The following is a 24,199-nucleotide window of genomic DNA, read 5'->3' on the forward strand; positions in this document are numbered from 1 at the left end:
TGGGAAATGAATTATGTGGACCCCTAAAATATAATACGTATAATATTTCAAATATCAATAGAGAAATCCACATCAGCACTGATGAACATAAGAGAGTCTAAATTATTATATATATTTTAGAAATATTCTAGGAATAGAACTATATATCATATCAATCTTAGAAAATAACTGTCCCACAGATAACTATTCATATTCATACTTCATAGCATAACTAATATCTGTCCACCAAGTGGCCAGTCAATTCAAAAACACAATAAATTTGTTTTTCCACCTCAAATTCTATAAGCTTCTTTACTCACTGCTGAGGGCCATTGCCAAGTAGGAATGACGCATCGAAATTTCCTTGCCAGCGTACCCCATGTTAAATGGACTTGCCTTGGAAATTCACTGTGACATTGCATGTGTGTTTGAGAAAGGTGACCCTGCTCAAGGACCAGGGTGGATCCAGGTTTAGGGTGTATCCTGCAGGTTTTAGGAAGTATTGCGCTCCTTGGGTTTAGGGCGTTCCCAGTTTAAGACAATCTGGGTTTAGGGAAGTTCCATGTTTAAGGTGTACCCTGCGGGGGAATAGGGCATATCCTGCTGCCTCAGGCATGCCTGATCCTTGAGTTCCCGTTGAGTTCTCATGAGATTCAGAAAGTATTGGAAAAGAAAGCCTCGTGGAGTAGGTGAATTGGGCGGCAGCAGAACTGGGATTTCCCCAGAACGTGTGTAGAGGCCAGTGTGAGTTTGGGAATAAAGAATTGCTGTTTTGGGCTGGGGATGTGGCTCAAGCGGTAGCGCGCTCGCCTGGCATGCGTGCAGCCCGGGTTCGATCCTCAGCACCACATACAAACAAAGATGTTGTGTCCGCTGAGAACTAAAAAATAAATATTAAAAAAAAATTCTCTCTCTCTCTCTCTAGACTCTATCTCTCTCACTCTCTCTTTAAAAAAAAAAAAAAAAAAGAATTGCTGTTTGAATCTACAAGGTGTGTGGTGGCTCCTGATTCTGTGCCCAGCCAAGACTGCGGCAACGCACATCGTTAAAATAACATTATCTGTCATCACTTATTCATTAGTATCTGATGCCATTATGCCCCTCCTCACCTATTCTCCATCCTGCTTTCTACCCCAGAAGTATGACTTGTACAAAATCCATCCATGCTTTTCTATTCATCTGGCTTCTGGGTTGAGTTCAGCCAGTGGGAAGATCTCATAGGAGTTTGGAAAGAATGAGGTGAGTGAAGTCAGTGGATCCTCTGGTATCCCCTTCCCTTTCCAAAGTGACCTCAAGCTGGCTAATCCTTGACCCAAAGTAACCCAAGAAGGGTCTAGATAGCACAAGAAAACCTAGTTCTTGTTCAGGGCTCCAACAGCCACAAACTCTATTGATCCCTTAGGTTGAAGTTTGGTACCAGCTGAGTTGCTGCTAAACCTAGATGCAGTGACCCCATGATCTCCCTACATCCAGATTTTAATGTTAACAAGCACATTTTTTTCTGTTTGCAATAAACCACATTTCCGATTGTGAAAAAAATTGATAAAGGAAAGAGATTTCTCTACTCACAGTATTAATAGGCATCCCTTTTATAGCAAAATATTTGGATTATTTACTTAATCTTTCCCTTTATTTACTTTTTTTTGTACATCCAGATTTATGTTTTACACACTCCTCATTGATGATATGTTTTTGGCCATGAAATCCATGGAATCTGCTCTGCTATTGAACAAACAGATAATTCTTCTCTCCTTTACTAGTTGTTTCTAAAACTTCAAATTAAGATTTGTTTAATCTATGTCATTCCATTTCTTTTGATTTGGAACCTCTTGGTGGACTTCAAATCCATGTGAAGTAATCTACTCTATTTTTTATTCCAAAGTGGAATTTTGATTGGTCTACACAGTCAAGCCACTTACGAAATTCCCTTGGTCAGGTGGACCAGAGTATTTTGGGCTCAAAATCCTGTTCAATTTGGGACCTGTCTTTAATAAAAATAATATAAACTATGAATACTTATGCTTAAATATATATTAAAAACAAAATCAAAATTAAAATTTAATTTTTTAAACAAATAATTATACTATCAACATAATAGAATAGATTAAAATATTATATTTCCAATGGACTTCAAGCAGTTCATCTTTTCAAATACATATCCTTTGAATACTACATCCTATCATTTTGTTATTTCTTAGAGAATAGAAACATACTTTAGTCTTTCATCTAGCAAAGGTGAAATCAAATTTCATTTTTTATTATTTGTATTTATATTTTATCTTATTATTTATTACTTACTGCTTTTAGTCCTGTACTGGCCATTACTTCACAAATTGAGGAATTCTGATAAATACTTTTCATATAATTCTCATTTGAAAGGGTGGAAATGTATGATGATAAAAACCTGTAAGTACTAGAATAAGGAATGTGTCTTAGATAAAAATAATCTTCCATTTTAGAAAGTTGCAGATGATACTTGAATCATCAGCTAAACATCTTGCTAATCTGGTATTGAAAATATATTCCATACACTAGTTTCTTATTTTTTACACTTCAGTTTTTTTCTACCACTATACACATCTTTCTAGTGTCAGGCATAATGGAATATGTTCATATCAAGATTTAACTTAAGCACAATGGGCAATAATCCAGAAGGGCAATAAGATATTATACCAACTAAAAGTGAGATTGACTGCAAACCTCATAAATCTAACTCATTAACCCCTATCCAAGTGAACTCTATCTCAAATTTTCCTTGTCAAGATTCCCACAAATATTCTAAACCACTTGGATATCATCTAAAATTAAATGATATCATATGTGAAAATTAAAAATTTATCAACCATATTTGGTGGTATGTACCTGTAATCCTAGCAGCTCAGGAGGTTGAGGCAGGAGGATTACAAGTTCATGCCAGCCTTCACAATTTACTGAGGTCCCAAGCAGTTGGATGAGACCCTGTATCAAAATAAAAGCATAAAAGGAGGCTGAAGGTGTAATCAGTGGTAAATTACCTCTGGCTTCAATCCCTAGTACCAAAATAAAGAATAAATAAATAAGCAAGCAAACAAATAAATAAATAAATAATGAGAATCAATACACTGAATTCTTAACTAATTAAGGTTAAATAGTATATTTTTGCAAATGTTACAGAAGAAAATAGGAGCTTGTGAACACATTGATCAGGGCCCTTTCCAGGCTTTAAAGTTTGAAATTCTCAAAGTATCATTATTGCTTGTTTGTTTTTGTTTTGGTACTGTGGGTTTAACCCAGGGGCACACATCCCCAGTCCTTTTCAATTTTTTTATTTTCATACAAGGTCTCTCTAAATTGCTTAGGCTGGTCTCAAAATTGTCTCCTCCTGCCTCAACTTCAGGAGTCAGGGGATTAATTACAAGTAGTTGAAATTCACCTCTATCCCTGGTGATTGTATCTAGCTCAGGCTTGAACAAGTGACCCATTTAGTCCAAAGAGAAGTGCCATTTTGGACTTGTTTGGGATACATTCTCTACCTTTTTTAATGCTGAATGTAGTAACAAAACACTTCTTGTAATTATGAAGAAACTGTTAGGGTGCAGTGAATTTTGACATAATGAATATGAGTTTAAAGGTTTTTCAAGATACTCTCATCTCACCCCTGCAATTTACTCAGTCTTTACCATACTTGTACTTTAACAGAAATACTAGTAAAGCCAGTTAGCATAAGCATTTCAGTTACTCTCAATTGAAATCACCCTAATGGGTACCTACAATTAATTGGCATTATTTCTGAAAGATTTTTGTTTGAATAAAAATCATTTTGCTGTTTTACTGAGACATAATACTCAAATATAAGATTTTCCTAATTAAAAGTTATGATAAACCATGTTGAATTACAGAACCATCACAGATGCATAAATTTGGGGCTCAAATAAAAATAAGTTTTTAAAACTTGTGATACATGACAAGTGTGATATAGTCAATAGTTTCAAGGTTATTCAAGTATATGGAGTATAATGTAATAGAATCTACATTGTTATCTTCTTCAATGTACAGAATACCCTATGAGAAATAGTTTTTTAAGTTCTTTAAAGAAAAAATATAGGTTTAGAAATAAAATTTAACTTTACACAAGCATTAAGGTGGATATATTTTCTCATTGGTGAAAGCTTTAAATTCACTTTTTAAACATAGACTGCATATCTAATTTGACAAATTTCAAAGCAAAAAATTGGAAAAGAGTTTACTTTTATTGCTAGTAAATCAGAAACAAAAAAATCATAACTACCTTAATTCTTAAAACTTGTAAATTTTGTTCATGAAAAAATACTATTATTTGATTTATAATCATTAATGCTCTAAAGAGTCCAAGAACAGGAAAGAAGTGCAAAAGTCAAAGAGGAAAAGTGATTAAAGAAAGAGAACAGGAAAAGGGGTATTGCTTAATCATTCTGAAAAGAGTATAATAAAGGCATTGCCAGTAAATTGTAAAATTATTTGATGGGCAACCCCAAAACTTCTTTAGAGAGGGAAGTAAAAAATAATATCCAGAGGAATTTTAACTAATTTTAAATAGTGGAATTTTTCTCTTTAATACAGAAAAAAAAAATTATACCCTTAAGGTCCCCAGCTAGAAGAGGGAACAATATTAAAGAAATGAAAACTGTTTTGTATCTTTGACATCACATTTCCATTTCACATGCTTCACATTTCCCAGAAAGCTTCCTATTGTTGGGAAACTGTAATGCCTTTCTCAGGATGGTTCAGGTGGCATTTTTCCTTAATCTCACTATGAGTCACACTTAAAGAGGCTTCACAAAGATCCCCAAAGGTATGTCCTAGCATTTTATCCTTAAATGGATGTTAACATTTATAAATGTTTTTATGACTACACCTTAGTAAAATACACAGAATTATTTGTAGAAGATACTGAATTTTAAACTTTTAATGCAAGTGTTTGGTATCAGTTTTACAAATCCACAAGGGACGATTATTTGTCAAACTATTCTTGTTCTTCTAAAAATGGTGTAACAATTATGTATAAAATATACTTGGCTCAAAAGTAAATAGGTTCCTGCATTCCATTCATTTATTATCATGATGTCTTTTATTTGTTGTTTTTGAATGTTGTCTAAGGAGCTATAATTCAATAATGATCACAAAAAAATGACTTCTTTAAAAATATTATGCTTCTTCAAAACTTTCTGTAACCTCATTTAGGATACAAGACTGTTTTGACAGTCTTGTTAGAGAACTCAAAGGTGTTTTAATTTAACTTAGAAGAAAATACACAATGATAAGTTGAAAGTGATCACAATGATAACAAGTAGGCTGTTAGAATATATAAGAGGAATATTATGTTTCTGTCATTTGGTTTGATTAATTCTTAAATTTTGATCATTCAAAATAATAACAGAATATTACAGGTATGTATTGAATTCCCTCTGCTAGTGGCCTTGATTCTTTCACCATTATATTTCTCACTCATTAGTGCCACTATCTTAAATTGTGTGTATATACATTTATGTATAGGTATATAGATGTATACATACATGTATATATCAACCTAAGCCTATATAATGTACAGCATATATGCTTCCTTGTTCATATAAATATAAATGTATATATATATATATATATATATATATATATGAATCTAATTTACAAAACATGCTACACACTCCACATTTTTCTGCAATTTGCTTTTCTCACCATTTTGGTTTTCATATTCTCGTTTGCCAGCTCCTCATGAAGATCTACCTTGTGATATTTACTGCTATGTGAAATTATAATCTATGCTTAACATATAATATATTTAGCCATTTTCTTTTTATGTACACATATTTTTTTCTCATTTTTCCAAAACTATTATAAATAAAATTAAATTAAATACTCTCAAGCATATGTCCTTGTTCACATCTGTGTATTTCCCCTGAGACTATTCCTAGGATTAAGCAGAAGTGTTGAGTCCTACTGCTTGTGCAGCTAAAGCATTATTTAATATTGCAAATTATCCTCTAGTGTAGTTACATTAATTCATAACTCCACCATCAGAGTGTAATGTCAACTTTTTTAAAAACAAAAAATGCCCTAAAATTAAGGAAACATACAATTTGAGAATTCAGAGAATATACATCAGTGTTTCCTGAAAGAAAGTGACAAAAGGAAACAAGAAAAATATTAATAAAATCAAAAGCCTGAAAATAATTTCCATTGGCTAATCTTTTGATGTTATGTTTTCTTAGCTTAATGCTAAAGAGCAAATTAAAACAATGTTAATGAGCATTATTAGTTAATGGCATCTCAAATATTCCATAGCTCTCTTTCTCTTTGCTTTGTCTATAATATATCAAAAGAGATGTTTTAAAAATTTTATTGTGATAATGGGTTATTCAATATTTTTGTAACTTTATTCATTTTCATTGTTCATCTTGCCTTAAAGCAAGAAAAACCAATACAATAGTAGAGTCTTTATCTATTGTAATATAGGAATATTATTAGATTTATGACACTCTTTCAAAACCTTGGGTTATATTGCAAAATTGAATATGAGTCTATGTATGAACATCTAAGGGGATCTCTGTGTATCCATGAAATCATTTACTGTACAGTCTTTCTTCATTCTTATGTATCATAATTAAAAAGAAAACTCTTTGTTTTGGATTCTTTGCTTTTTCTGATACAAAACATTTGTTTTTATTTTTATTTTTTTACTCTTCAATGTTTATTTGATGTTTCAGTTGGCATGAAACTTAGTTGGTTGTATTGTTCATCTGTAGATCTTTCTTTTTACTTTATATAGAAATGTACACAATGGATACATATAAGACACAGATTAAAATTCTTTATAACAGTTATACACAAGACTTGCAATGTTGGAGTTAAGACTGGATCTCAGGATGTGACTGATTGGAAAAAAAGGTTGGACTAGGCACATTTGATGAAGTTATATATACACATTTGTTTTGAAGGGCAACTGAAGCCTATGCAACTTTGACAGTGCTACGACCAATTTTAACTAACACCAAAATAAACATTCTGTATGGCCAAATGTTTAAATAATATTGTTTAAATTCTTAAAAGTTTAATTATAGCATATAGTTGTATAAACTCATAAGATGCTTAATACATATTGCCAAATACCCCAAAATATTGGCATCTTATAATCTACCTGAAATTTTCGAAGTGTATTACTTTTCCTAAATGCACTCATTAATATCAAGATTTATAATTTTAAATCTTCAACTATATAAAATGTAAATATTTGTTTCCTATATTTTAACATTGAATATCAATGTCATGCAAAGCTCCAATTTTGGTTTATTTTTATTTAAATTTTTTTAATTTTTTTACATACCATGATTTTTAATTTTTTTGTTCTAATTAGTTATACATGACAGTAGAATGCATTCTGACACATTGTACACAAATGGAACATAACTTCTCACTCCTCTGGCTGTACATGGTGCTGAGTCACACAAGTATTTTTCTCTTAATTTTTTTTCATATTATATGCTCATTTGCCCTCTAATAATGGCAATTATTTTTAGTCATTTAATGTATTTTTTAGAGAGAGAAGAGAGAGAGAGAGAGAGAGAATTTTTTAATATTTATTTTTCAGTTTTCGGTGGACACAACATCTTTATTTTATTTTATGTGGTGCTGAGGATCAAACCCAGCACCCCGCGCATGCCAGGCGAGCGTGTTACCGCTTGAGCCACATCCCCAGCCCTGTATTTTTTATTTATTCTATTAACTCATAATTTTTTTTAATTTGGCTACTACTTTTCCCATTACACATTTTGATTTATAATAGCCTTTAATTTTAATGTATTTAAATCTCTAATTATTTTGTATATTACTCAGTATTGCTTCACCATTCAAAAAATATGCTACTTGATAAGAGTGGTGGTATGTGCCTATAGACCCAGCTACTTGGTAAACTGAGGCATGGAGATTTCTTGAGCCCTGTAGTTTTTGAGGCTAGCCTGGGCAATACAGTGATAACTTATTTCAAAACAACAATAAATGACAAAATATATATTTAAAAAATTCACTAAATCTCTGCTGTATACAAATACCAGAAACTGTTCTACACATAAATGTTATTGTATTGGAAAACACAAATGACTACATTCTCAAAGATAACATTTTATTCAGTTGTATTTATTGCTATTATAATCAACATGTCTTATACTATGATAATAAAAAAATTATTAATCACTATTTTTTCAACTACTTTCTGCTTTTATTATATTTTTAATTAATTGGTCATTTATTTTTTCCTGTGTTATGAAACTACTAACTTTTGGATTTTTTAAATATAAAAGCAAATATTCTATATTTTTTCATTTCTACATTATTGAAAATTCTATATTTACCATGCACTGATGCTTTGTCATCTGAGAGTTTTTTGTTTTCACTTTCAACTCAGTTCATTAATCTCTCCTTAATTATTTGATTTAGGATAAGCCTTTAAAGATTTGCACTGTTATATTTCAATTTGGTGTCAGTTTAAGTTTACAATCACTTTCTACCTACAATAGTGCAGTCTACTTATCGGATAGTTACAATTAAACAAATATTATATATTTTAAAATGTGAAAAAAAAGTTTGATTATAAAAATCATTGTGGGTTTTCATACATCCCTCAAAAAGATTAAAGAGATAAGAAATCTCTTGCAGTTACTTAGTAACCTTTTGAAAATTCTTTTGAAAACTCTTCCATGTTGCCCAGTACCTCATTTTGCAAAACTACATACAATACTAGATAAATCATTTATTGCATTAATATTTATATATTCCACTTACCTGAACTTTGTACTTCAGGCATCACATGTTAGATATTATTCTAATGCCAGTATTACATGTCTTCACATTAGCTGCAGAAAAAGGCTCAGTGTAGTTCAGAGTTTTTTGTGTCCTCCACATTTCTGTTCCATATTATTCCTCCAGTCTCACATCTTACCTTCACTATAACAAGTTCTGTGCTCCAGTTTGTGAGATCCATGTAGATTTATTTGGGGTACCTTAATGTCCCATATTTATTTCTGCTTTCTCTAATGTCTTCTGCCACCTTTAAGTCCATAGTTGTTTGTGAATTAATATTTTATCCTGAAAGGATAAAAATTTGACCGTATTTAAGACAGTCCAAATGTCATCACTAACATGATAACTGCCATATCATTCTAGTGTACACTAGTTGCTCTATTCAAGACAATGACCATCCTTATACCCTACACCTTAATGCCTAGACATCTGCTACCTAACAATATAAATATGTGTCAAATAAATAAGTGATTGAATCATAGCATATATGGCAATATTGTGTAACTATTTGATCATATCTTTCACTCATTATCTCCCCTTACCCTCCTAACTCTTCCCCTAGTCCCTTTCCTATACTATAATAGTCTCTCTCTTACATTAACTATGCCCCCTTTCCTCCCTACCCTTCCTCCACATATGAGAGAAATATGCAATAGTTGTGTTTATACCTGGACTATTTTCTTAGAACGATGTTCTTAAGCTCCATTCATTCTGATGTAAATAATGAAATTTCATTTTTCTTTGTGGCTAAATAAAACTCCATTGTGTATGTGGTTTGATGTCCTGTGTAAGCTTTGTTTTAAGTTTATTATTCCAGTTTGTTTCCTTTCAGGAAAAATATAAGCCAATGTTTTAATTCAGTTATCTAAGTTGGAACAGAAGTTTATGGTCTCACAAAAGTTCATGGTGATATTTGGAACAGTAGTCATGAAGTGGCTATATTTGTCAAAATATCACTATGTGCTGGTAATTCATAGATAGAAATTATTAAATAATTTTTGTATCTAAGAATGTTGTTTTTCTATAAAAATCTCTCCTTTCAATGTTTCCTTCATTTGCTGTTCTATTCCATCAATCCTTTAGAAATAAGAAATGTTTCCATGTTATTCTTTTCCTCTCAATAGTATTGTAAACATTTTAAATCTCTAAAATTTTGTTTTTTCATTGTTGTGATGAGTGATGAATTTTGGAAATCTCAATTAAAGATATGGACTATAAACACTGATTTAAGAAAGATAGGGCTGGGGTTGTGGCTCAGTGGTAGAGTGCTTGCCTCATATGTATGAGGGACTGGGTTTAATTCTCAGCACCACCTATAAATAAATGAACAAAATAAAGGTTCATCAACAACTAAAAATATATTTAAAATGAAGGAAAGATAAATATTTTCTGTTTAGCCAATGTGTAGAAATTTTCTAATGCTTTCTTGAGAACACTGACATAAACATACTGTTCAAACACAGTTTTGATTTTGATTTTGCTTCCTCTCTGCCACATCTTTGCTGTGACTCACTACCATTGTGGATCACTCAAATACTTCTGCTGAAAAACAAATATAGAACACTTACATTCCAAAGATGACTAAATGTATACTCCCTTATTTTGATCTTTTAGTTAATAAATGTTAACTACCTTCTTTTGACTTTCAGAAGTAATTTATCAAGTGGTCTCTCCAGAGTGATGATGGATTTGATAAAGACAAGAGGGATAAATCCAGAAAGTTATAAGTACATTCATCTGGTTAGCAAGTATATTCATTATGTCTAAAAAATAGTGATCAGGAAATGGAGTACTATGTAAGAGATGTATCTGGTTAGTTTGGGGACAACTCCAGGGGATCTGAGATAACTAGAAGCAAGAACACTATTAAATCTCTTTTTTCAATGTTTAAGAATAAGATTCATTTTTTGACCTTACTGTTTCCATCTTAATCTAAGACACTTGCCATAATGTTTTTTCCTACTTTTGATTTTATTCTGACATAAAATTATATCTTAATAATTTCCTATTCATTTTATTTTTCCTTGTATAAAAAGAAATGCTTGCATAAGGAAATCCATGAACCACATTCTTCTTAAGCAAAATGTACTTTATAAGATTATATTTAGTTATTATTGGTAACATATTGATGTAATATAGGTAACATATCCATCATAATATGTGGAAACAACATATCAATAAAAGAAAAATTTATTCATTTTTAATAAAATTGTGATCATTTTTATCTTAACTTGTCATTTAAGACAAAGCATTAGCTATTTCTGTATTATCATAGTCTTTCTATATGTCTTGTAACAAAGGTATGATATTAAATGTTAATGTACTATAATTCAGGGAACTCAATTTTGGAGAGTTTATGATACTCTATTTTTTATGCACACTCATCATTAACTATATTTTAAAATTATTTTTCTACTTTTTATATAACCATAATTTTCAATTCATTCTCTGCACTGAACTATCAAATATATTTTATCTTAAAATGATCTTCTTGACATTAATTCATAAATTTTTGGGTAGGTATGGTAGGCAAGCTCTCTACAACTAAGCCACATCTTCAGGTATACTTTTATATTCTACTTTAATCAAGATTCTCATAAATTTCCCAGGCTGGCCTTGAACTTGTGATTTTTCTGTCTCAGCCTCCTGAGTAGCTGGAATTACAGAAGTGTATCACCTTTTTCCTTTCAATAAGAAAATATTTAAACATTCTTGTCTCCTTTTTCTCCCATATTTCATCTACTCTATAAGCATTTTTTTTTACTTGATCTTTTACTTATACCCAGTTTTAGATTTCCAGTTTCTATTCAAGATGTGGAAAGTTGGAATGCTACACTCACCATAAATTTTTTAAAAAAGAAATAATTAAAACTTCATGTCTTTTGCTGCATCTATCAGGTAGTTGAGGTCTCAAGAAAATCGAATAGCCTGAAATGCAAGGGAAGTCAACTGTTGTCATAAGCTACAGGAAAGAAGCTGGCTTACTTGGGACAGATAACAGGAGAAGGAATAGGCTGCCAAGCTAAACTATTTGTCAAATGTGGGCTAACAGGTGCATACAAAAGCCCAGACAGTCTCCCAGGTAAGGAAAATATGCACTCACCAGCATGTTCCACTCCATTGACCTCACAATGCAGATACAAATAAAGACTGGGGGCCGTGCAGGAAAGGAAGGAAGCCTTGACTACATCTTTCTCTCACAGGAAACAAAAGATTTAAAGCTGTGGAGGAAGCCAGCAAATCCTGCCGTTCCCAGTTATATGTCCAGAGCCACTGTGATTAGAGCATGTAACAGAAAAATAAAAGAATAAAAAATAAAAAGGGCTGGGGATGTGGCTCAAGCAGTAATGCCCTTGCCTGGATTGCACAGGGCGTGGGGTTCAATCCTCAGCACCACATAAAAATAAAATAAAAATGTTGAGTGCACCGAAAACTGAAAAATAAATAAATTTAAAAAAAAAAAAAATATATATATATATATATATACACACATACATAACAAAAAGCAATTTGGGGCTCAGAGGTACAGGAAACGTTCCTGTACTCAGACTAGTAACTATCTGTTACATTGAAGACAGAAAATATAACACAAAGCCCAGTATCAAGACAGAGGGATAAGTAACCTGCTAAAGAGTGAGATAGGCAGGAAGAGAATGTCCCCCATTTCCTGCAAAGTCAGCAAGCAGAGAAAGTTCTCTCATGACATGGTAGTGAGAAGTGGCTGTCACAAAAACTTTAGGAGACTTAACCAAATAAGTGATGATATGCTAAAAACTACCTCCAGTAAGATTTATACTTATGACATATGGTTGGTTTAAAAAATATTTTTTTTACAACAGTGTTATAAAGGATCTTATTTCTAAAGACATTGCAGTGCTATTCTCCCATATGTAAGATAACTTTTCTGATCACACATTGTATAAGACAGTGTGTAAAGTCAACTTTTCCTTATCACTGTTTCATTTCATGCATTTTTTTGTGTATGAAAAAGCTGAAATGTTACCTATTAAAGAATTGAAAAGCATTATAATCATTGTCAAAAGGTCTCTTCTACATAGCATTCAATAGTAAAAGAATAAAGGGATCAGTTCTTAAATACCATCCTGCTCAGTGACAATGCTGCTCAATTCTCCCAGTGCTCTTTCTTGTTCCTCTTTCACTCAATTTTTGAAAAATAAATACTATTTCTATGATCAATCTCTTGTTTTCCATCATCTCAATTGCTACATGCATGTCTCTTGAGGTCATTGCTTTTTAGTTTATACTTCAGATTTATCTTTCTTCTAAAATGAATCTTGGTCCAGAATCATTTCACAGAATGCTGCTTATACTTCCACATTTCCAGGAAGGAATAAGATACATTCATTTTATTTATTTTTCTTTTCATTAGGAATTTTTTCCTACTGTTCCCTTTTTTACTTTCTACCATTTTGTATTTTTTTATTTTCTTTTTTTTTTTTTTTTTGCTTCTCTGTTTGTTTTTGTCTTCATTTGAATTATGGACTGATCTTAACCACTCAAAAATGCTAATGCTATGGACCTGGAACTATATTATTAGAATGAATGTTTTCTGTAGTTGTTAGTGGTACTAAAATTTAACCCAGGGGCACTTTACTACTGAGCTACATCCCCAGCATTTTTTAAAAATATTTATACAGGGTCTCACTATGTTGCTTAGAGCCTCACTAAATTGCTGATGCTGGCCTCCATCTTGTAATCCTCTTGCATCAGCCTCCCGAGTCACTGGGATTATAGGTTTGCTTAGAATGAATCATTTTTATAACATAAAAATCAATCCAATATCTCAGATATTTTTATTTCTACCAAAACTATGTCCCACCAATCTACCTTGTCATCATTCTAAAACAACCTTCACATTAACAGAGCCTTTACATCTTAAAGAAATATTCATTTATTTTTATTAAAATTGAAAATAAATATTGTTGAAATATAGAGAAGTTTACTTTTATTAAATAAGAGTCTTTCAGCAGGATAAACTATCCTCTTCCTTGCTGCTATTTTTAGTTGTGTTTTGTTATTTTAGTACCAATGTAGATTCTGAATTCTATATTCATTCTTGCTCATTTTTCTCCATGACTTTGTTCATTACTTTTTTCTAGAAATCTTGACCTAATCCTAGTGTACTAAAATCATGGATTAAGCAGAAAAGAGAATAAATTCTATCAAACACTTTGAAGGAAAGGTGAAGTTTAGAAATGTGGCAGAATGGTGGATATGTATTTAATGCAATTCTCTTATTAAACGAGTTAACAGGTCAAAATTGTGACTGGGTTTTTTTGTGTGTGTGTGTATGCAATATCATTTCCAACTTATATCCTTGCAAATCCTCCATAGATGGAGCATTCTCCTAAGGATTTAGCAGTGTACCTTGTGACAGAGGGCCATGCTACAAGAAATGGCTAGATATGAAAGGCTGGTGTGTCATGTACCAATACAAAGTGATTCATGGTGCTTGCCCAGGGAGGTGTATACATTAAATTTTCTTATGCTAGGTCCATAGCATTAACATTTTTGAATTGTTAAGATCAGTCCATAATTCAAATGAAGAACAAAAACAAACAGAGAAGCAAAAAGAAAAAGAAGAGAAAGAAGGAAAGAAGGAAAGAAGGAAAGAAGGAAAGAAAGAAAGAAAGAAAGAAAGAAAGAAAGAAAGAAAGAAAGAAAGAAAGAAAGAAAGAAAGAAAGAGGGAGGGAAGGAAGGAAGGAAGGAAGGAAGGAAGGAAGGAAGGAAGGAAGGAAGGAAGGAAGGAAGGAAGGGAGGGAAACAAATCCAAAATGGTAGAAAGTGAAAAAGGTGAAGAACATAATGATAACCTAGCAATGTCAGTTGAGCATGCCAGAGAGAATTTATGGAATAAATGCTATACATTTGCTCTTGTTTTCTAAGATTTATTTTTTGAAGACCTCAATGTCTTCAACAGGAATATTGGGAGATACACAGGCTGTTTGTTTTCTTCCTAAGGAAGGTGAGACAAATGCTTTAGTATCTTCATGCGAGTGTAGAAAGAATGTACATAAGGGGAAAAAGAACTACTGAAGATTTTTAAAGGTATGGATGATAGGGTTATAGTGGTGAAGACAATAAGGGTGGGTGACTTTTCTTGACTACGTGTGTGCGTGTGTGTGCCCATTTCAGTCTTCATTGCTAAAGAATAAGCCACCTCAAAACTTAATGGATTAGCTAGAAGTTCTACAGACAGCAACTTAATTTGACTCACACAGTGAACTGTTCTGTTGACCTCAAACACATCACTTATGTGACTGAAGTCATCTGATGAGCTCACTGTGGATTGGATGGAGACAGCTGGCAGCGCTTACATGCCTGGCAGTGTGTGCTGGATGTCAATTTGTGGATTTCAGTTTTTTACTACATATCCTTTTACCCTCTAATAAGCCAAATTATCTTTTTTTTAAATGTAGAATACTAAGGTCAATGATCCAAAAGTGCAAATGTAGAAACCACAATGTCTCTTAATGCCTAAGTTCCAGACCTCATACAACTATTATCTCTACCACATTCTATTGCTCAATTCACCAAGACCAATGAAGACTAATGTTTCATGAACACACTTCACCACTAGATGGGCTGAGGTTCAAAACAGTGTGGCCATTGAAATCTAACACAGGAGCCATGTGTTGCTGGCAACTTATAAACACAAAATATGTTTACAAAAATAATTTTTAGGAGACTAGAGTAAAGACCTTTGGTTAAACTATTGAAGATACTAAAAAAAAGGGGGGGATGTTTCTTTCATTTATAGACAAATTTAATTGTAGATTTATAACTTATTTATAATTTATATATTTATAACTTGTTTTTAAAATTCATGTAGAACTATACATACCATCTATTGGATGTGATATAGGTTTTGCTTTATTAATACTGAATAAATTTGAAATATGTAGACTTGTTTATAAAGAAAAAACAAAACAGTTTTCTGGTTTTTGTTGTGCTTCCAGGTATAAGAAACCACTTCACGATAAAATGTGAAGGCATACAGTACATTGGAACTGAGCAGTTTGAGAACTAGATATGGGGCTGTTGCAATAAAATGATCAGAGAAGACCTATGTATATTTATTGTATCACCAATATTAAAGGCAGAGAACTATAAAATAAATAAAAAAAATATTGCAGTATATTTTTTACACACTAGCACTGAAAATGTGAATCCATTTACAGGCTGCCTCCACTTCAATGCAAAACTACTTAAAATGATCATATATTTATGGCTTAGCATATTTTAAATATAAAGAACCTTTAAATGAGATGCAAGGTCTACAATTATTTCTAATGGGGATTTTGCCACTTGGAATTCAAAATTCAAATTCAAATATTGCAAGCTTGGTGATTCATTATAAATAGAAAGAATTGTAGGTGTGTATTTACCAGAGTGAGAGAATAATTACCAGTGACTAGAGATGAAACATCAAATGTACTAATTAATGGCCATTTTATATCTTTTTGAGGAAAATGTAATTAGTGTATTTTCAGGTACCTTTTAATATATTGTTGTCAGATAAAATTGCAGCTTGTCAGTCATGATGAATATTCACTTGAATATGTCTTCAGGATTTTAAAGGAGTCTATCATGTTCTCAAGAAATTATGTGGGGCCATAAGCTAATTAGAAATATTGCTAATATAAAAATAAATTTATGAAAATGTGCACCAATGATTTAAAAAAGACTTCAAAATCAAAAAAGGATAGTTAGTTTAAATGCCAAACTATATAATTTAAATAATTTGCAGAAAATGTTTTTCAAGTACTGCAATAAAGTACAATCAATTCTTCTTGAAATTAAGGCATCATCTAAATATCATGAATTATGTGTAAAATTCATTGCTCTCAGCCAGACACTATCAGCTACCATAAATATTTGTTATTTTCTGAAAATTTTCAGTGGATCTAAGTTTACAGGAAAAAAATATTGTACTGTACAATTCTCCCAAACAATGCTGTTACCAAATAGATGAGGTATGTTGCTACATACATCCCTAGGTTTCTGGCGCTTTCAGCATGATATTTCCTGAGGTTTTCATTCTTGTTTTCTCAAGAACCACAATTCTGTTAATGCATCTAATACATTGTCCTGTACTCCTCTTTAGAGTTATTTTTCCTTGCCTTTGTATTTCCAAGGCATTTCCTACCTTTGAAGGTCTACATCATGTTTCCTTTAACCTAAGTCCTGGTTTGATACATATTCTGTCAACACTAATCTCCAAATATTATTTCCTGTGGAAACATTTGCTTTTCAAACTGCATTACTTTGTGTATATCTCAAATACTTGTTGGAACAAGTTGAGGTAAAATGTGAAGAAAAAATCATCACATTATATATGTTCTCAGTTCTACTTGCACAATTATAAAGTCAATTATTTCAAAGTAGAAATATATCAGTTCTTTATAAACTTCTAAGTGAATTTGAACTTACTCTCTGAATAATTAAACACATAAAAATTAACATAAATATACTGTCCATGCATTGATAGGTTTAAGGTAGATTTTGGGAAAACAAACTTCTTAGTAAATGAGATTGACCATACATGAATATAAATTTATATTGAACTTAACATGTTAGGAGTTATACAAAAGGTAACATACAACTTATTTTTAATGGACTAGTAGTGTTACTGACAGAATTGGACTGAAAATACAAGGAACAAAGCTAATGATAATTATTTAATCCTTACTTTATTCAGTCTAATATTTACAGTAATATTCCGTGGTAAAATGGCAACACAATTACATCATTCCAAGATCATATAACTCATTCTGCTATCCCAATATCTCCCCTCTTCATAGTTTCCCCTTTCTTTACTTTAACATCCATATTCTCAACATAATTTTTAATAATAAATATCAATAAGTGAAGTTCATGAATTCGAGTAAATCACCCAAAACAATAAAACAGACAATGGGAAAGAAAGAATGGAAAACATGAAGAAAATCACATCATTTCAAAGATAGTCACTTTTGATAGTCTAATTTCTATTTTCACCATTTTCTACAATTGAATTTCTTTTTCTATTCACATTTATCTCTACATGCTGTGATTCAGGGAAAGGTGACCTCTGTTTCTATACCCAGAGAGATTCTGATAAATCTAAGCTAATCTTAGAAATCTTCCCTTAATTATTATGTTCTTGCAATTGAGCATTTTACCTAATTCTAGCTAATGCCATGCATGAAAAAAAAATTGATGGGAATAGTTCCATCTTTCTCTCTTGTATACATCTCCTGAAATGGCTGCAAATTCCCTCCTTCTGACCTTAGCAAAGCCACCCCTAGGAAAAGGGCAAAACCAACAGGACTTCAGAAATTCACTCACACATTCCTGATCTGGACATTACACTTGATTTGGACTACTGTTATGCAATGCACTTTCTCACAGTTTAAATGATTTGAGTTGGTGATTATTATCTATTACAGCAATCAAGGAATTTTAATTAATACAGATTAGAAACTCAATAATTCGAGATACATTTTCAGAACTTTTCATTTCAAAATCATGATAGCAAAACTCCATGGGAATTTAAAACATAGATCCCTTTATGGTATCCCCCAATTTTTCTGACTGTGCCCAACTAGGTTTTTGATATGACGGATCCACATATCAGTCTTTCACTGCAAAGTCTTGGCTTCATTCTTGTTCTACTCTCTCTTCTGATTGTGCCATTCCTCTTAGGTCTAATGAGTTAAGAGAAGTGTCAATATTGATGGAACACATTAGGAAAACAATAAGATTTCATTCAGTTTACTATCTCTTAGTCTCAACCTTTAACCCTCTGGCTACTCTGGAACATTCTCTGAGAAAGGCAGACAATACCCTTTGCCCCAATGCTGTATCATACTTTGTTTTCCAATTTCAATGCAGTCCTGACCTATCCAGAATTACTCTGTACACCTCTGCTGTTAACTTCTCCCTCACTTAGATCTCAAACACAGACCTCAGAGGGAAGACAGATTGCTTTGCATCCCTTCTGTGATTACCTTACTTCTCTCCTTTCCCTCTTAAAATAGAGACACCTCAGTGAATTTGGGAAGACACTGTAGAGGTTTTGGCTATTAAAGCTGCCCTGTTACAGTAAAAAATAAGGGAAAAAAAGACTTCATGGCTGGGTGTTTTTCCCATTAAAGTAGCTATTTACTTTTTCTTGTTTTTACAAAAACTGCTTATGAAAGTACTTTAGGCAATTTCCAAATGTTCCTTTAATTTAATTAGATTTTAGAAACACTCAGAATAGCAACACTGCAGGAGATAATTTGAATTTAGGACACATTTTAAAACAAATCCTGCCCACAAGCTCGATGTTTATAGATCTATGATAGTCATAAAAACTGAAATATTATCATTTCTCTCAGCCTTCTAAATTCTTCTTTATGCTCTGAATCAATTATTGTCACTCCTTTCACATGGCAACTGAATATCTCAGATGATTTTACATCAGAGACAGTAAACTACTATTAATATGGGAAATGCAAATAATATAATTAAGTGGGCAATGTAGGGTAGCTAGGGACAAAGTAAGGATGACATAACCAGTCTAGGGGAGCCTGTGTTATATCTTGAGAGAGCTGCTACTCTTCAGTTCTCCAACTCATGATGAAAAGGTAGAAATGTGTATTACCATAACTTCTGGCTCTTCAAGAGAAGCAGGAATTCCAGTTTTCTAAGTAAAATCTTTAGATTTTTTCCAACACTGGCTACTTTCTCTAAATATTTCAAAATATTATGTGGATATGAAAATTAAATCTACAAAAATAATATAACGTTATTATACCCATTAGAATGTCTATTGTAAAAATAAAATTTAAAATATAACATGCACTGGATAAGATGTAGAAAAAGCAGAACCTTGTGCATTACTGGGGAAGATGTAAATTAGGCAGTCACTATGGAAAATAATTTGGAGTTTCTCCTCAGATTTAAGCAAATAATTACTAATCCAATTATTATTACTATCAATATTATTCTGTTTCTAGGTATATACTCAGGAGAATTGAAAGCACTAACATGAAATGAAATGGATATGTGTGTGACAATGTTCACAGTGGAATTATTCACAATAGCCCAATGGTGGCAGCAACCCAAATATCCATGGGAAATAGAATGTGATTTCTGCTTACAATGGAATATTACTCAGTTTTTAGAAAGAAGTTCTGGCACATGGTACAATATGGATATTCTTTGAAATACCTTGGGCTAAATGAAATAAACCATACATAAAAGTACAAATGCTGTATGTTTCTACTTATTTTGGATTCTTAAAGTCATCAAATTCATAAATACAGAAAGTAAATAGTGGTTTCCAGGGACTGTGGGAGGGAGGAAGGAGGAATATTGTTTAATGGATAGAGTGTTCTAATTGGGATGGATGAAAGTTTTGGAAATGGATAGTGGTAAGGGTTGAAAATCAGTATAAATATCCTTATCATCATCACCAAAAATACTCTTAAGAAATATTACAATGGAAAACTCTTAAGAAATATTATGACTAAGGCAATCAGCGGCCACCATCTTGGAGAGCTGAAGTATCCACCGCCACTCTCCGACAGATTGCAACAACAAAACATGTGTGTGTCACTCAGCTCAGCCCCCAGACATTGGGGGATTTCGCATAAAATTTCTCCTAGGCTTTCCGGGGGAGGGAGTATCAGAGTGAGCCTGCATAAAGACTAAGGGAAAACTAGAGGCACCTGACCTTCAACCCCCCCCTCCCATCAGCAGCCAAAACAAAACCTGTCTAGCCAGCGCTGGGGGAGGGGCAAGCAGAAAAAAATCAAAACCATAGAGTGCCGGGGATCCCAAAAGCCAACTGTGTGACCCCGGAGATCCAGGCTGTCTGATTCGCGTGGCCTGCCCCGCGGCTACAGAAGGCGTGGAGCCGCAGAGAAGGGATTAACTAGCAAGCAGGGAGATAAGTGGCTGTGACACGGTGGAATCCGGCCAGCCAAGCCCGCACTGACCCCCGGGCTGAGTACGGGATTTCAGACGGGGAAAGAAGCGGTACAGTTCTATCCCCCACAAGGGAAACAAAACAATAAAGTGCCGGGGTTCCCAATAGCCACCCTCCACACCCAACAAATGGCAGGCCCAGAGTACAGTTTGAACTGCCGAGAACCATCACTCAGGGGAAATCTAGTCTAGCAGGAGAAACCAAGACTAGCAGGAGAAACCAGGGGACTAGAGGCAAGGCCCTCGCGACTGGGCGCCTGTAAACTGCAGGCCCGCCGGCGACAGTTCACCCACTGCCCGCGTAAATGGGTGGTAGGAGAACGCCCACCTGCTGGCGACTGATCACCTGCCCGCGGCCTGTGATACTGGGTGGCTGGAGACCGCCCACCTGCCACGACCGGGAGCTGAAACCAAACAGAGACAGTCCAGTCACACCCCCCCATTAGGTCACCCCGGCAAGGAGACTGGGGCCCGTCATAGCAGAGTAGTGTCGTCACTGGAGCTCGGACGTTGAAATTCCTTCCCAGCAGAATCCACGTTAGCAGGCATAGTTTAACAACACAAAGGAGAGACATCAGAGTAATACAGAAACAAAACAAATCTATAGAAGAGAGCAGAAACACGACAATCAAATAGAGCTGGAAAGTAACGTGGACAACATGAGAAAACAAGGGAAAAAAGGATTACAAACAATGCAAGACAACTTAATTCTACAGGAGGACATAGAAACATCAGAAACAGGGATAGGGAAAGAACTCAAGGCATACCTAACTTGAATGGAAAGGAATATTAGAGAAGACATGAGACAGCAAGTCCAAGAAATAAAAGTATATTTTGAAAATGAATTAAACAAACAAATTCAAATGGCAAAGAACGAGCTCTACCAGGAGATAGAGATCTTAAAAAAAATCAAACAATAATCCTAGAATTGCAGGAAACTATAAACCAAATTAAAAACTCAAACGAGAATATTACAAATAGACTTGATCAAGTAGAAGTCAGAACATCAGATAACGAAGACAAGGTTTATCAACTTGAAAAGAATATAGTCAACACAGAAAAGATGCTTAAATCCCACAAGCAATCTATTTAAGAGATATGGGATGTCATAAAAAAACCAAATTTGAGAGTCATAGGGATAGAAGAAGGCACAGAGATTCAAACCAAAGGAATGGACAGCATATTAAATGAAATAATTCTAGAAAACTTCCCAGAGATGAAAGATGGAATGGATTGCCAAATCCTGGAAGCCTACGGGACCCCAAACATTCAAAACCATAATAGACCAACTCCAAGACATATAATTATGAAGATAGCCAACGTACAGAAGAAGGAGAGAATATTAAAAGCTACGAGAGAAAAGAGGCAGATTACATTCAGGGGTAAACCAATTAGGTTAACGACCGATTTCTAATCACAGACTTTGAAAGCAAGAAGATCCTGGAACAATGTATTTCAAACGCTGAAAAATAATGGATTCCAACCAAGAATACTGTATCCAGCAAAACTGAGCTTCAAATTTGACAATGAAATTAAAATCTTTCACGATAAACAAAAGCTAAAAGAATTTGCAGCAAGAAAACCAGCTCTGCAAAGCATTTTGAGCAAAACACTACAAGAAGAGGAATTGAAAAATAGTGCCCAAAACTAACAGCAGGAGGTATCTCAGTAAAGGGGGAGGAAAATAACCAAAAAGTAAAACTAGCCAAACTAAAATAAATAAATAAATAAAGAAGCATGACTGGAAGTACAAATCATATCTCAATTGTAACCTTAAATGTTAATGGCCTAAACTCACCAATCAAGAGACATAGGCTAGTAACCTGGATCAAAAAACCAAATCCAACAATATGCTGCCTTCAGGAGACTCATATGATAGGAAAAAACATACACAGGCTGAAGGTAAAAGGTTGGGAAAAATCATACCACTCACATGGCCCTCGGAAGCAAGCAGGAGTGGCCATACTCATATTGAATAAAATCAACTTCAAACCTAAGTTAATCAAGAAGGATAAAGAAGGACACTATATACTGTTAAAAGGAACCATCCACCAACAAGACATAACAATCATCAATTTGTATGCACCAAACAATGGAGCTGCAACGTTCATAAAACAAACTCTCCTCAAGTTCAAGAGTCAAATAGACCACAACACAATAATTATGGGTGACTTCAACACACCGCTCTCGCCATTAGACAGATCCTCTAGACAAAAACTGAATAAAGAAACTATAGAACTCAACAGCACAATCAATAACCTAGACTTAACCGACATATATAGAATATATCAACCATCATCAAGTGGATACACGTTCTTCTCAGCAGCACATGGATCCTACTCAAAGATAGACCATATATTATGCCATAAGGCAACTCTTAGTAAATATAAAGGCATGGAGATAATACCATGCACCATATCTGATCATAATGGAATGAAATTGGAAATCAATGGTAAAAGAAGGAAGGAAAAATCCTACATCACATGGAAAATGAACAATATGTTATTGAATGATCAATGGGTTATGGAAGACATAAAGGAGGAGATGAAAAAATTCTTAAAGTCAAATGATAATACAGACACAACATACCAGAATCTATGGGACACAATGAAAGCAGTTTTAAGAAGGAAATTAATTTCTTGGAGTTCTTACCTCAAAAAAAGAAAAAAACAACAAATAAATGAACTCACACAACACCTCAAAAACCTAGAAAAGGAAGAGCAAAACAACAGCAAATGTAGTAGAAGACAAGAAATAATTAAAATTAGAGCAGAAATCAACGAAATTGAAACAAAAGAAACCATTGAAAAAATTGATAAAACTAAAAGTTGGTTATTCTACCACGCGGCCTGCGCAGTGGTTTCATTAATGAGGTTCTAGGCATAAAGTTAGTTAGAAGAGATCAAAATAAAACACACAAACCAGTTACCTTATTTATATTGCTAGGTCCGAGACGGCTCACCTCCCTGGTTCCCGCCTCCAGCCGCCCAGCAGGGCAGCGAGGATTACTCTGGGCTAGTAGGAGAGAGAGAGAGTGAACACGCCTGGGAGTAGCCTTTTATTTGGGGAACAAGAGATTCAGGGAAGAATTCCATCCAATGAAGGTTGAGGGGGAGCTGCACTCCAAGGTCAGGGTCAGTGATTGGGTCTCCGGGGTCAGTGGTCACGCACACCCCCACACGGATGGGCTCTCTCATCAGGAAAGGGTCGGGAAAGCTCCGACACAGCCAGAGCGCCTCAGGCCCTTAACGGGAGTCACCCAATCACGTGTCAGAATGGCTCCCCACATATTCCCCCTTTCTTTTCTTAACAATGAGGTGGCGGTTCACTCTCTGGAGTTCTTGGATTCTTGATTGGAAGAATCACCATCCTATAGTTACAATACAAAAGAGAATTAACAGCAAAGAGAATAATCCAATAATGTACCAAGCG

This window comes from Spermophilus citellus (genome assembly GCF_964194105.1).
Source record: "Spermophilus citellus genome assembly, chromosome: 5".
Lineage (NCBI taxonomy): Eukaryota > Metazoa > Chordata > Mammalia > Rodentia > Sciuridae > Spermophilus > Spermophilus citellus.